Below are 13,711 nucleotides of genomic sequence, written 5' to 3'. Positions count from 1 at the left end.
CCCCCGCCGAGCTGCGCTGCCCGGCCCCACCCGTGGGGTCCCATCCCCCCCCCACCCCAGGCTCCTGCGCCATGCCAGAGCCCCCTGTCCAGACAGTGCAGCCTGCGCCCCTGCCCTGGGGGCCCAGGCCTGGCCCCGGCTCCCGGACCACCGCCGCTCACCTTCCGTCATGTGCCGCCACCTGTCCCCAGCCGATCCCGGCCCCGTGCCGCAGATGGATCCTAGCTCCGGCTCGTGAGTCGCTTGCCGAGCCTTGCTCCATGGCGTTGCTGGGCTGGGTCAGGCTGGGCCCTAACTGTCCCGTCATTGTCCGGGGTAACCGCCACCCGGATCCACAAGCTCGCCCTGCTCCACACGGGGCTCGCCAGCCAAGTGGCCTTAAAGGCGCAGAGGCCCTTTCGCCTCCCCCCCACCCGCCACAATGGGATGCGGGAGCCGCAGAATATTTCACTGGGCCACAAGCCGCTGCTGGGAGATGCTGCTGCCACATTAGCAAGGGGCGGGGAGCGCTTGGCCGCTGAGCCCTGAGCCGCCGCAGGAGGTGGCTGCAGTGATGTTGGGGCCGCGCTGAGCGTGGGGCGTGATGGCCGAGGAGCTGGCCCCCTCGCTTCTCCGGCCGTGCCTGCTGCCCCCCCCATGGCTCCTCTGGCTGTGCTGCCCTCAGCGCCGGCCCGGCAGGCACCGCTTTTGGAAAATGTGCTGAGGGGAAGCAGCTGCTTCCCCTGCACCCCGCTAGCTACGCTACTGGTTGCAACCGAGTATCGCGTCCAGCTTTTTGTAGAACTGGCAGCTCATGGGCGCAGCACCAAAGCGGCGGTTTGCCTCCCATGCTTTGTGATAGGCATTCCGTAGCTCCTTCACTTTGACCCTGCAGTGTGTCCCGGTCATGTCCCCTTTCAGTTATGCATCGTGAAATCTGTCTGTAGGTATCCTAATTCTTGCAGCTGGGACTGGACAGCCTCCTCTCACCAAATGCCAATGAGGTCCAGCAGCCTGGCATTGCTCCAAGGGGGAGATTGTTTTGTGTGTGAAGCAGGTATGGCCATCTGGAAAGATGCGCTGAGACCACTGCACATATCACCAAGCAAACAGGAAGGGGACTTTTAAAATTCCAAAGCAATTTATGGTGTGGGGATGACGGTTGGTCACCTGAGGGCAGGGCAGTAGAGTTCAAACTGATGACCAGAGAGGCAAGAACAGGTATTGTGGGACATCTCCGGGAGGCCAATTGCAGCGCTGTAATCGACCAGGGTGTCTACACTGGCACCACGGTGCAGTACCCCCGGTGCAGAAAACTGTATACCTCTCATCGGTGTGGGGTTTTTTTGTTTGTTTTACAGCGTTGCAACTGCACAATTTCTGCACACTAAGTGGCTTGGCAGTGTGTACGTCTCGGGAGTTACAACACAGAAAGCTGCTTTACAGGTAGAAACTTGCCAGTGTAGACAGGGCCTTAGGGATAGTATATTAAATTAGTGTGAAATTCTGACAGGTTTGGGTCAGCCCTTCATCCTTCAAAGGTCACCAATGGGTGAGGATTTCAGATGAAATCTAAAAAATAGATGAGATCCTACCTGTTCTACATGGATAGATAGTAAGAACCAAATTTTCAAAGCAACCTCAACCTGTCTTCCAATTGCAGGAAACAAACAGAAAATGGTCAAATCACTGCATGTGCTATTTTTGAACACTATTGCTTATGCCCAGAGAAAATTTACGTATATGAAGCCCAATTTCTGTTTCACTTGCACACACAAATGGGATTTTTCACATTTAAAGTTTACCATTTGGATGCATAAGTGCCGGTGCTCCAAAAATTCTGCACTGAAAGTGCACACACATACAGACTGTTTTTTTAAAAATTGGCCCTAAAGTTCCCATGATTTTTCATATTGTGATGCATTCTCCATGAGCCTATCCTTGAAGACCACTTGAAAGCTGTGGGTGGTGCAGAATGCAACTGCATGCCTGCAACCTATAGCTGCAGAAAATATGACTGCAGTTTCTGACAAGTGGGCAGGCTTTCTGTTGGCTTCCAGATGCATTTCCTAGGGTTGACATTGAGCTAAAAGTCTTGTGTGTGTTTGTGTCCTGACTATCTGAGAGACCACCTCACCCCCATTAGCTATAGCAGCAGAGTACTTGAGCTAACAGTCCCACAGTTAAACGTCTGCAAGCTGGTGGCATGGTGTTCTCTGTAGATTAAATTGCCTTCAACTATTCATTTATCCCCACTTTGTCCAGCAGAGCGTGATTCTGATGATATGTAGGGCACATTTTTTGTTCTTAACTCTTCTATTTCTGCTTGTTGCCTCAGGATGATGAGGGTGATTGGATGGACTGGTGTATAGCAGACCCTACCCGATAGCTGCTATAATGTGGGTATAAGTTATAGTTTCTGTGGAAAACCTATATTTGAATTTTCTAGAATTTTATGTGATTAAATTGTGAAGCAAAACATTGTCTTAAGAGGGGGTTTTCACCCCTTCACATAACACAAGAACCAGGGGTCGCTCGATGATATAAATAAGCAGCAGGTTTAAAACAAACATGAAGCACTTTTTACACAACACACAGTCAACCCATGGAACTCGTTGCCAGGGGTATTCTGAAGGCCAAAGGTATAACTGGGCTCAAAAAAGCCAAGATGGTCAGGGACAAACCACCATTCTTTGGGTGTCCATAAACCTCTGACTGCCACAAGCTGGCACTGGATGACAGGGGATGGATCACTCAAAATTACCCTATTCATTCTCTCTGAAGCATCTGGCACTGTTGGAAGACAGGTTACTGAGCTGGATGGACCATTTTTCTGATTCAGTATGGACATCCTTGTGTTCTTAAATCTTGTTTCTTTTTAAGAAGACCAGAAGGGAATGGCACAGCATGCATTTATTTGAATTTGCAAATTTTTACAGTGTAAAATTGGTAAATGAATCTTTTTGATCGAACAGCGAATAACGCATTAAATGTGCTTAGATGCATCTGTGTAATTTTTTCCCTCGGATTTTACTTGTTAGTTTTCTTCTGTTTAGCACTTTCCTACTTATTCATCCATTTTATTAAGTACTTTGAATAGAGCTGGTTGAAACATTTTTCTGACACAGATGGCTTTTTGACTAAATAGAAATTTTCACAAGTATATGTTTGGTTTTCATTTAAATTTTTTCTTGTTTAGGTTGTCAAAAACTGGAGAAGCTTTTGGTTTCAGGTTTTTATTTTTTTTTCAGTGAACCCCCCTAAAATTCCATGAAATATTACAACAAAAGCAAAAATATATATCTTTCTTGAACTTTTTAAAGCAAATAACATACATTTTTGACCAACTTGTGTTTTGAAGAAAGCACTTGCTTTTAGTAAAGCTATGATGAAAAATCCAATTTTAAAAATTTAATTTTTTTATCTTGAGAAATTTGGGGCCAACTACTGCCTTCATTACTCTGACAAAACTCCCATTGAAACCAGCGAAATGTTTTTCTTAAATGAGTATGGATTTAGAACTGCAGGATTTGGTTCTTTTGAAGGAAAAGTAAGAAAGTATTGCTGTTTTGCCAGTCAGTGAGGAGAGAAAAGAGACTATTTTGTATGACATTCTGCCTCAAATGAAAGTAAGAAGTTCATTCAAATCTCCGTTGTATAATATTTTTCTAGCCAAGAGATATGACAGATAGGAAGTATTCTATTCATAAAGCACCTGCTTCATATGGGAGATGTAAAATATTCTAAGGGTATTCCAGTAAAAATTGAAGTAAAGCTCTCTCTTTCTCTTTTTCTCTCAATAGTTGGGAAGAACATCACTGGCAATGCACCTTACTTTCTGATATTTGTTACTAAAGAAAGCTCCCAGTTCCAGAAGAGACTCTAATAGGAGTATATAACAACAATACTCGGCTTAAGAAAGGTAAGGAAATAATTGGTCTCCAGGTTTTGAAGTAATACTGTAAGGAATATCTTGGTTTTAACAGTTCAAGATGTTGGGTGGAGAGGGAGATGTGAGAGAAAGTAGATAATTGATAAAAAAAGGATGTGTCTTAGCTATTATGCCTTGAGTTGTAAACATATAAAACAAGAAACTCTAACTTCATGCTCAAGGTAGAAAAGCGTCCAAATGTGTGTGTTACTGTACTTCCAACCACCACTATGTATGGAATCAGACATTTTACTTTCTTCTCAGCCAAAAGGGTCAACATGGGCTATCCAAAGGTTCAGGAATGTCTCAGGTCTCCTGTGCAACTCTGTTTTGCTGAGATAGACATTTTTCATGTTTGCAGAATGTGTCACCATTGGCAAATTATTGACAAGAAGTGATCCATCCTTTTAAAATCTAAAGTACTGATCTGCACTTCATTTCTTAATGGAGGATTTTAAATTGACTAGTGGCACATAAAATATTCTTAACTCTCCTGTCCCAATGCCATCAGCACCTACAAGAAGAAGTTGGAAACAGATAAAACTTATTATAAATATTTCTAATTAAGGTGGAATGACAATAACAGAGGATAAATACTTTGCACACCTCACTTCATATACTTTCCTGTATGGACAGATCATATGAATTGTACATGGTTGTTTTTAATATCTCTATATGTATATTTGGCTAAGCTTGCAAAGACTTCACACTCATCTTGATGTCATTTCTATGTTAGTCTGTCTACCTGTATGTAATGCGATAACTTTTGAATGGCACATTAAATCAATTCCAAAATTTCAAGTAATATTCTAGGCATTAATGGCGAGAACCCCATTGATTTGGGGGGGAAATTGCAAAACTAAAAGGAGGAAAAATGGGAACCCATGTAACCCTGCCATCTGTTTAGCACAGCTAATAGCTTCAATCACCTCTACAATTGTGTATCATTCAAACCACTGGCTGATGGCACTTAGGTGAGCGGCAGACACCACCAATCTGATTGACTTAATGTACCCTCTCTCCACACATGCACATCATATGTTATTTGAAAGCTCACATCTACTTTAAGATTGAGGTATTATGTGGAACAGTCATGTGGTGCCATTCCTATATAAAGGGGAATAAACAGTGACACCGTCAACATGTTAAAGTGACCACTTTGAAGGATCTGCATTCATTTTTGTTAGTTGAATGACTCCGTGTATTATTTCAAGACATAAAATTGGATTATTTTTTGATCCTCAAAGGATCACAACAACAATCTAAAAGGTAAAACAAAATCTAATAATAAATGTGTATATGTATCATTGAAATGCAATAGCGTTGGTGACACTTCTAGTCCACATCATTATCAGCTTGTTCATCATTATGATCTCTGTCAAAAGTGTATGGTTTACCACAGTCTTCATTGCCTTGGCATGCACACAGTTCTTTGCAGGGAAGCTTGTTCTGACTACGGACACAGTTGACTGTGCAGCAACCTGTACCAGTACAGGCACAAATAAGGTCCTGTAGAAGCTCAGGTGCCATTGGGTCCTTGAAGAATATGAGTAGTAGTTCATTGTCCACTTTTTTCCATTCTTGTTGCAATGGTGATCCAATACTTTGTCTATCTATGTGTGAAGCCATCCAAATTAAAAAAAAAAACAGAAGTACTTGTGGCACCTTAGAGCTAACAAATTTATTTGAGCATAAGCTTTCGTGGGCTTCATTGGATGCATAGAATGGAACATATAATAAGAGTGTGTATATATATACATACAGAGAAGATGCCATGCCAGCTCTAAGAGGCTAATTAATTAAGATGGTCAATTACAGACAGTTGACAAGAGGTGTAAGGATAGTTACCATAAGAAAATAGATTCAAGTAGTGTAATGACTCAGCCACTCCCAGTCTCTATTCAAGCCAGAGTTAATAGTATCTAATTTGCAAATCAATTCAAGCTCAGCAGTTTCTCGTTGGAGTCTTTTTTTGAAGTCTTTCTATTGCAAAATTGCTACCTTCAGGTCTGTTACTGAGTGGCCAGAGAGGTTGAAGTGTTCTCCTACTGGTCTTTGTATGCCAAGATGTTCTTTTGACCTGCTCTTCAAAGCTATCTTCACATGGTGGGAGTTTGGCCAGTGACTGTCCTTTTGGATGGCTAGATTGAGGCACAAGGAATTCAGGTCTCTGGGCCTATTCTTTTTCTCTTTGATCATACAGCATTGCCACCAACTTCCTTGCTACAGACATTGTAGATTACTTTTTGATGGTGAGTCGGTTTTGGATGTGATCTAGGTTTTTCAAATTCTGCATACTGCATAAGAGACTCTGATTGCCTGGGGAGCGTAAGTGACTTTTCTTTCCAGTGCTTCAGTGCTATTTCTTGTGATGCTGGACTGTCTGCAGACTTTTCTTGATATAGCACTCTAGCCATTGAATGGAAGGTATTCTTTCTATCAGCAGTCTCTGTGCGGATGTCTGTATTATCATCATCTTTATGGATGAGATTTCCACCAGCATGCAGTGGCACAATTCCATTTGGAATGAACATACTTCCCTGGAATATTTCTACTTCAATTTTTGCAGCACTAATGATGAACCACCTCAGTTCATCATAATTCATGCAGAATCCATGAAAGTGTAATATTTCAATTACATTGAGAATTCATGGTGTAGCTGTGCAGCAAGGCTTCTATGGAGTTGTGTTATAATTTTGGTGTTACATGATATACACTTCACATTTGAGAGGCACCTTCTTTGAACATCTTCTGAAGGATGCTGCTCACTGCAGGCTGAATTATATGGCTTTTTTATTTATCAACCAAAGGCCAAACTTCTGCACCACTTGGGGCACAAAAGTAGCTGACCTCTGTAAACAATCACTTGGCTTTGGATGATATTCTGAGGTTTTCATTTTGGCAATTTCAGACCAAAGCACTGAGGTGGGCACTATAAAAAGAACACTTGTTCATTGGCAAGTTGTTCATCAGGCTCCTTTGCCAGAAGAACATCCACAAAACATTTGGATGATGCAAGTTTCTGCATTACATTACTAGCAGATTGAATAGCATCAGCTAATGTTATTGTTGTTTCACTACATAGAACAATGGTAAATTTGCCTTGTCCATGCTGTGCATAGAATGAAATTGCAGAACCATAGTATTTTTTCTAATCTTGCCTGTAATTTTACTACTGGAATAGCTTGCAGTTTCTACAGCTGAGGGAAGTAGGGCTTTATATCTTTGTAGTTGCATAGACAGGAGAAGAGCCGCCTTGTTGTACACAAGATCATTGTCTATCTCTTCAATCAGCTGATAAAATGCAATGTCTTATGTTGCCCATATTGCTGCAGTGTAGGTAGCTGGTTTTGCTTTAAGATTCGTTTTACTCACATAGGAAGAAAGGCATGTTGAGTGATAAACTACATCCTTAGTAATCAAGTCTTCTGCAGATATTCTGCACACTATGTCATCATCTCCTCTTTGATGTGCTCTCTCAAATGTTTCTGTTTTATGAGGGAACGGCGAACCGCGGCCACTGGGAGCTGCGGGCGGCCGTGCAAATGTAAACAAACTGTCTGGTGGCCCACGAGTGGATTACCCTGATGGACCACAAGTTGCCCACCACTGGACTAGATGCTACACTGTATGTACAAAAGCTTGCAGATGGAGAACATTACATTAGGAATTCACATTAATTTATATCTACCCACTATACAGTACAAATTATGGGCACGTATTCTCAACCTGCAGCATGAGACTGATCGGGTCAGGAAATTTCAACTAAAAATATAGAAAACTATTATAATCACTTGTGAGATACTTTGACAATTCAGAATATATTATGTGAAAATGTTTCATGTAATATTTTGCAAAATATTGATATTTGCCGTTTTTGACATGTGCTAAACAGGTTCATCATTTCTGAAAAGAAAATACTTGCCTATGCCAAACCAATAATGCTTTTAAAATACGTTGTTGTTTGCTAGCTTTTATGAATAAATATCATATTAAGGAGTGAAAATTAACTTTACCACATGATTAGGACTACAGTTTGTGTTTCTGGAACTGCAAAAAATGACACTTTCTCATTCTGGGTACCATTGTTTCACCTCACCTGTAGGCTTACAGCACCACTTGAAAGCTCCACATCATACCTCACCTAAATGTACATAAAATAAGCATTCAAATGATATGTGATGTGGGTGTGGCCACTTTTGGAGAATGGCCACATGCCAATTAACACCGTCCAGCCAAACAATGTCCCTGCTCATCCTCCCAATAGAGTTTAACATGTTGACATCCTGAATAACTTGTCTCCTAGACAAATAATAATGATGGGGGAAGGGGAATGGGGTTGTGCACAGACTCTTGCACGGGGTAGAGAATGGGGGACCCAAGTATGGAGGAAGCGAATAATGGGAGGCACACAGAATGGGGTGTGGGGGAAGACTGGGGAAACCTGGTATGGGGATGGGAAGCATGCGGAGCCTCTCCTGTGGAGGTAAGGGAATACTGGAGGGCATGGGGGAAGTGGGAATGTGAACATACAGAGCTGCTGGCGGCATTGGGGGGAAATGGGTGACCCTCAGATGGGAGGAGAAGGGAATAGTAGGCACACAAAACCCCTGGCAGGAGGAAGTTTGGATGGAGTCCTTAAAATAGAGGGGAATGAGAAGGTGGCATGTAGGGAGGTTGTGGGGTGGAATGGAGGAATGCAAAGAGCTGCTGGTGCAGTGTTCTTAGCCTACAGAAGCAACGAAGTATGTGACTCCCCAGTATAAACGTATAATAGTACATCTGTATAAATTTAGGTCCAGTTTTTTACTTAATGGAGGGATTTAACCTCTTTGTTTTGTATGAAGAATATAGTGTGTCTTCCTACATTTATTACACATAATCTGGGGATTAAAGATGAATTTTCAGCTAATTCTGTTAGTTAATTTATGGGGGTGGCATTAATTTTAAAAAAAGGTAAGTAATGTTTGCTGCCTGATCTTATTTTAACTCTTTTGCTAACAAATGACTAGTTGTTTACCATTCAGTTTCCACATAGTTAAAACTCATTGCCAACATTCCTCAAAAGTACATTTAAATAAATTATGCTGTTATCAAGCAAAGTTTATAATATGATCTTCCCCCCAATTTTTCCTGTTATAAGGTCATATCATTTCCCTCCATAAAACTTAATGCAGAGCACACTTAACCTGTGCATCTAAATTGCTGAGGTTGTAATTAAGGTTTAGTGTTATTCTGTGAGGGAGATTAATGTGTTCTGTGTAGTGTTTTCTTATTAGTGGAAGGCAGAAGGAAGTTCCTTGTGAAGATGTGGAGTCTGTCTCCATCAGTGGAAAGATGCTGTATGAAAGCTAGGGTATAAGAGGCGTCCCCTAACTTTGTGTTTCCATGCTTTTTAGGAGTTGTGTAAGGGTAATATTCCCCTTAGCCAATTTTTATTCCTTTTTAAATGAAGCTTTTGTTTATACATAAACAATATGGTAGTTTGCAAGTGGCACATATTTTACTGTACTCTAGCCTATATAATACCACACAATTAAAATAAAATACTTATATGAAAGAGGCCACTTTCATATTAGTTTGTGTAGAACACTGTATCTCATAAGTACTATATGTAAAACATACACTACTTGTTCCGGATTTGCATATATGTTTAATAGGTTTTTGTTCCATCAGTTAATAAGAGTTTTCTAATACAAAATGTGCCCCATAGTCTTTCCATAAAAAATTCTGTGACAAGAACACACTGCTTTATATTGTAGAAAATAAGAGGCAGAAATGTAATACTGAATAATTTATACATTTTTGAATCTCCACATCGTTGTTAATGCTCTTTTTTATTTGTATATTCAAATGCATTCTCTTATTTTATTTATTGTATTATGTTTCTGTTGTCTTTGATGTAGTTGTAAATTAATTCTTTATTTTAGTATGAATTTTTTTGATGGTTTATTTAGCTCTAGTTCCATCTCCTCTCCTTTATTTATACATATGTTTTCTTGATTCTCAGTCTACTATTTCATTTTCTTTCTCAGTGTAACAGCTGATGACTTTAGGCTTGTTTTTGCTTCTAGCGCCTGTCCTGGTGTTCCAAAAGCTTAAAATTTCCTTTTAGGCATTCTTTCTGCTCTTCCATTCCTTGAGCAGGTGGGGGAATAGAAAAGCCTTCATTTTCTTCAACTCTAACATTTACTATCCCCAACATTATTTATTGCGTCACCCTGCCTTTTAGGGTGACTGACTAATTTAGTTTGTGTTATCCTATCTCTAACCACTATAACCCACTCTTCTCTCCCAGAGCCAGGGATAGAATTCAGGGTTCTTGATCACCAATATTATACAGCTGATTAATAAATAGCTGTGTAACCCACTATGAAAATGCATGTCAAATCTTCCACCAGTGAGTGGTCTATGCAGGGGCTAACAATTATTCTGCATAGGCTGCAGAGAAGGGCGGTGGGGTTGGGGGACCATCCAGTCCACAGCCTGACCACTTTTTGACTGGGCCAAACCTGAATGGTGCTGCAACCCTGTGTGCCAGGTCACAAAACAACTTGCTCAGATTTGGAGAGGATGGATGAGATGCCCATGGGGTGGAGGGTGGGAAGGGAAGGGTGTCAGGCTGCTGATAGGGGAGGGGCACCTGAGATGGGAAGAGGGGGGTCAGTGAAGGGAAATCTGTGCCCCCCACTTTAATGGCATCCTGCAGCCCTTGTTCTGGTAGCTAAACAGAGAGTAGCTAAGTTAGAGATCTGAAGGTGAAGGGGTTCAAAACCCTGCTTCTGATCTATGTGGGAGGATGCTATAGTTGCATGCAAGTCACACAGTGCAAAGATTATTTTAAAACACATTTGTATTTAAAAACTATGATAGTCTGTAAATTATGGTTTGAATCACCAAAATTCACATTTTACATTTAGCTCATTTGTTACACGGTTTGCATGAGGAACCCACTGGTCGGTGTGGTGTATGTGTTGCAGTGCCTGCTTCCGGCCCCTCCACAAACGCAGTCAGAGACCATCTGAAGCGCAGCACCTGTGTCCTTTTATTGTTTGTGTCACTTCCCACCAACTACTATTTACAAGTATTTACAGAGACCAACACTCCTGGAGACTACTAGCTTCCCAGCCAGCAGGGATCTAGAGCCCACACTCCTCCCTTTCCTGTCTCCCCCTGCTTCCTGTCTCTTAGCCAGCTTTATAGGGCAGGCTGGCTACCCAGGCCTGCAGGTGGATCCACTCTGGTAATTAGGGCGTGTCCCCTCAGCCAGCCCAACTAATACGCTTCTTCCTCTGGAACAGGGCTAACAGGGGCCTGGCTTGTTTCTCCTAGCCAGCACCCTGTTACAGTATGTTGTATATCTCCTGCTGTGCCCAATCCACAAAGGATTTGAGCCTGTGATAGCTCTCATCTTGAGAAGTGGCTTTTTAGCACAAGCTGTAAAGGGTCATGCTTTTATCTCTAGGGATCATAAATTCAATCCCTGGTATTTGCCAAGTTGTTGACTGTCACACTTGCAGTGTAGCAAGTTGGCATGTTTGAGGATGAGAGGAATGCTTCATGGTGGCCCTAAAGGGGAGAGAAATAGGCAGATCTGCTGGTGTAATGTAGGAGAAAACAGCCTACAGCTCCCTCTGGCTATATCAAATTTCCAGAGATCTATGAGGCTACAAAATGTTTGAGAAGTGAGTGATGACAAAGCCTCCTTCACCGAAGTTCCCTCTAGCTGACAGGTTATATTGTCACTGCTAAACATGGAGGGCTGCTCTTGCTGAACTTACTTTCAGTAATTTCTAAATAGGGATAAAATATCATGAACAAAGAAATTACCAACACTGTCAGAGCCTCTCTCATAGAATCATAGAATATCAGGGTTGGAAGGGACCTCATCTAGTCCAACCCCCTACTCAAAGCAGGACCAATCCCCAACTAAATCATCCCGCCAGGGCTTTGTCAAGCCTGACCTTAAAAACTTCTAAGGAAGGAGATTCCAGCACCTCCCTAGGTAACCCATTCCAGTGCTTCACCACCCTCCTAGTGAAATTTTTTTTCTAATATCCAACCTAAACCTCCTCCACTGCAACTTGAGATCATTACTCCTTGTTCTGTCATCTGCTACCACTGAGAACAGTCTAAATCCATCCTCTTTAGAACCCCCTTTCAGGTAGTTGAAAACAGCTATCAACCCCCCCCCCATTCTTCTCTTCTACAGATTAAATAATCCCAGTTCCCTTAGCCTCTCCTCATAAGTCATGTGCTCCAGCCCCCTAATCATTTTTGTTGCCCTCCGCTGGACTCTTTCCAATTTTTCCACATCCTTCTTGTAGTGTGGGGCCCAAAACTGGACACAGTATTCCAGATGAGGCCTCACCAATGTCGAATAGAGGGCAATGATCACGTCCCTCGATCTGCTGGCAATGCCCCTACTTATACAGCCCAAAATGCCATTAGTCCTCTTGGCAACAAGAGCACACTGTTAACTCATATCCAGCTTCTTGTCCACTGTAACTCCTAGGTCCTTTTCTGAAGAACTGCTGCCTAGCCACTCGGTCTGTAGCAGTGCATGGGATTCTTCCATCCTAAGTGCAGGACTCTGCATTTGTCCTTGTTGAACCTCATCAGATTTCTTTTGGCACAATCCTCTAATTTGTCTAGGTCCCTCTGTATCCTATCCCTACTCTCCAGCATATCTACCACTCCTCCCAGTTGAGTGTCATCTGCAAACTTGCTGGGAGTGCAATCCACGCCATCCTCCAGATCATTAATGAAGATATTGAACAAAACTGGCCCCAGGATCAACCCTGAGGCACTCTGCTTGATACCGGCTACCAACTAGACATGGAGCCATTGATGACTACCCATTGAGCCCGATGATCTAGCCAGCTTTCTATCCACCTTACAGTCCATTCATCCAGCCTATACTTCTTTAACTTGCCAGCAAGAATACTGTGGGAGACCATATCAAAAGCTTTGCTAAAGTCAAGGAATAACCTGCCCACTGCTTTCCCCTCATCCACAGAGCTAGTTATCTCATCATAGAAGGCAATTAGGTTAGTCAGTCATGACTTGCCCTTGGTGAATCCATGCTGACTGTTCCTGATCACTTTCATCTCCTCTAAGTGCTTCAAAATTGATTCCTTGAGGACCTGCTCCATGATTTTTCCAGGGACTGAGATGAGACTGACTGGCCTGTAGTTTCCCGGATCCTCCTTATTCCCTTTTTTAAAGATGGGCACTACATTAGCCTTTTTCCAGTCATCTGCGACCTCCCCCGATCGCTGTGAGTTTTCAAAGATAATGGCCAATGGCTCTGCAATCACATCACATCTTCAAGAGTTCTAACACAGGAGCAACTTCAGCAGACAGTTTCTCCCTCTGATTCCTAAACAGTGTAGCTCCTCTTCTCCATGGCTTTAGGGAGCTAACCACTGAGGTACACAAGATATGTAAAAAAAACACTCGGAATTTAGCACAAAAACTACATTTAGTGGCAGTTAAAATTGTGTCAGGAATAGAGCTGTATGAATAACTGATCTTTTGGTTTGGTGGCTAACCTGAAAAATTGGGGGGGAAATCATTTTGGTTGAACAAAAGTGTGGGGTTTTATTTTGTTTTTCAGAGTTTTTATCTTAATTTTTTTTAATATAATTGAAGTAAAATTCAAAACGAAAAGTCATTTTGAATTGAAAAGTTGAAATGCTTCATTTAGAAAATGTCATAATGAAACATTTTGACTTTTTAAGTTTTTTTCAACTGAAACAATTTGATAAATTTGACATAAATTCACAAAATGTTTCAGTC

The 13,711-nt window shown here is 42.0% G+C and overlaps 1 protein-coding gene across 3 annotated transcripts in view; it reads left to right on the top strand.

Moving 5' to 3' along the window:
• CRACD (capping protein inhibiting regulator of actin dynamics) overlaps positions 1 to 13,711 on the top strand; it is a 221,209-nt gene that overhangs the window by 95,945 nt on the left and 111,553 nt on the right. For 2 of the 3 annotated variants that reach the window (XM_034772262.1, XM_034772260.1), the window contains exons 2-3: positions 2,318 to 2,378; positions 3,783 to 3,901. The gene's annotated coding sequence lies outside the window, so the exon portion shown is untranslated. The remainder of the gene's footprint in view (positions 1 to 2,317; positions 2,379 to 3,782; positions 3,902 to 13,711) is intronic. The other variant, XM_034772261.1, reaches the window with a different exon arrangement.

This window comes from Trachemys scripta, chromosome 5 (assembly GCF_013100865.1).
Source record: "Trachemys scripta elegans isolate TJP31775 chromosome 5, CAS_Tse_1.0, whole genome shotgun sequence".
NCBI lineage: Eukaryota > Metazoa > Chordata > Testudines > Emydidae > Trachemys > Trachemys scripta.
This window is presented reverse-complemented; position numbering and strand designations above follow the sequence as displayed.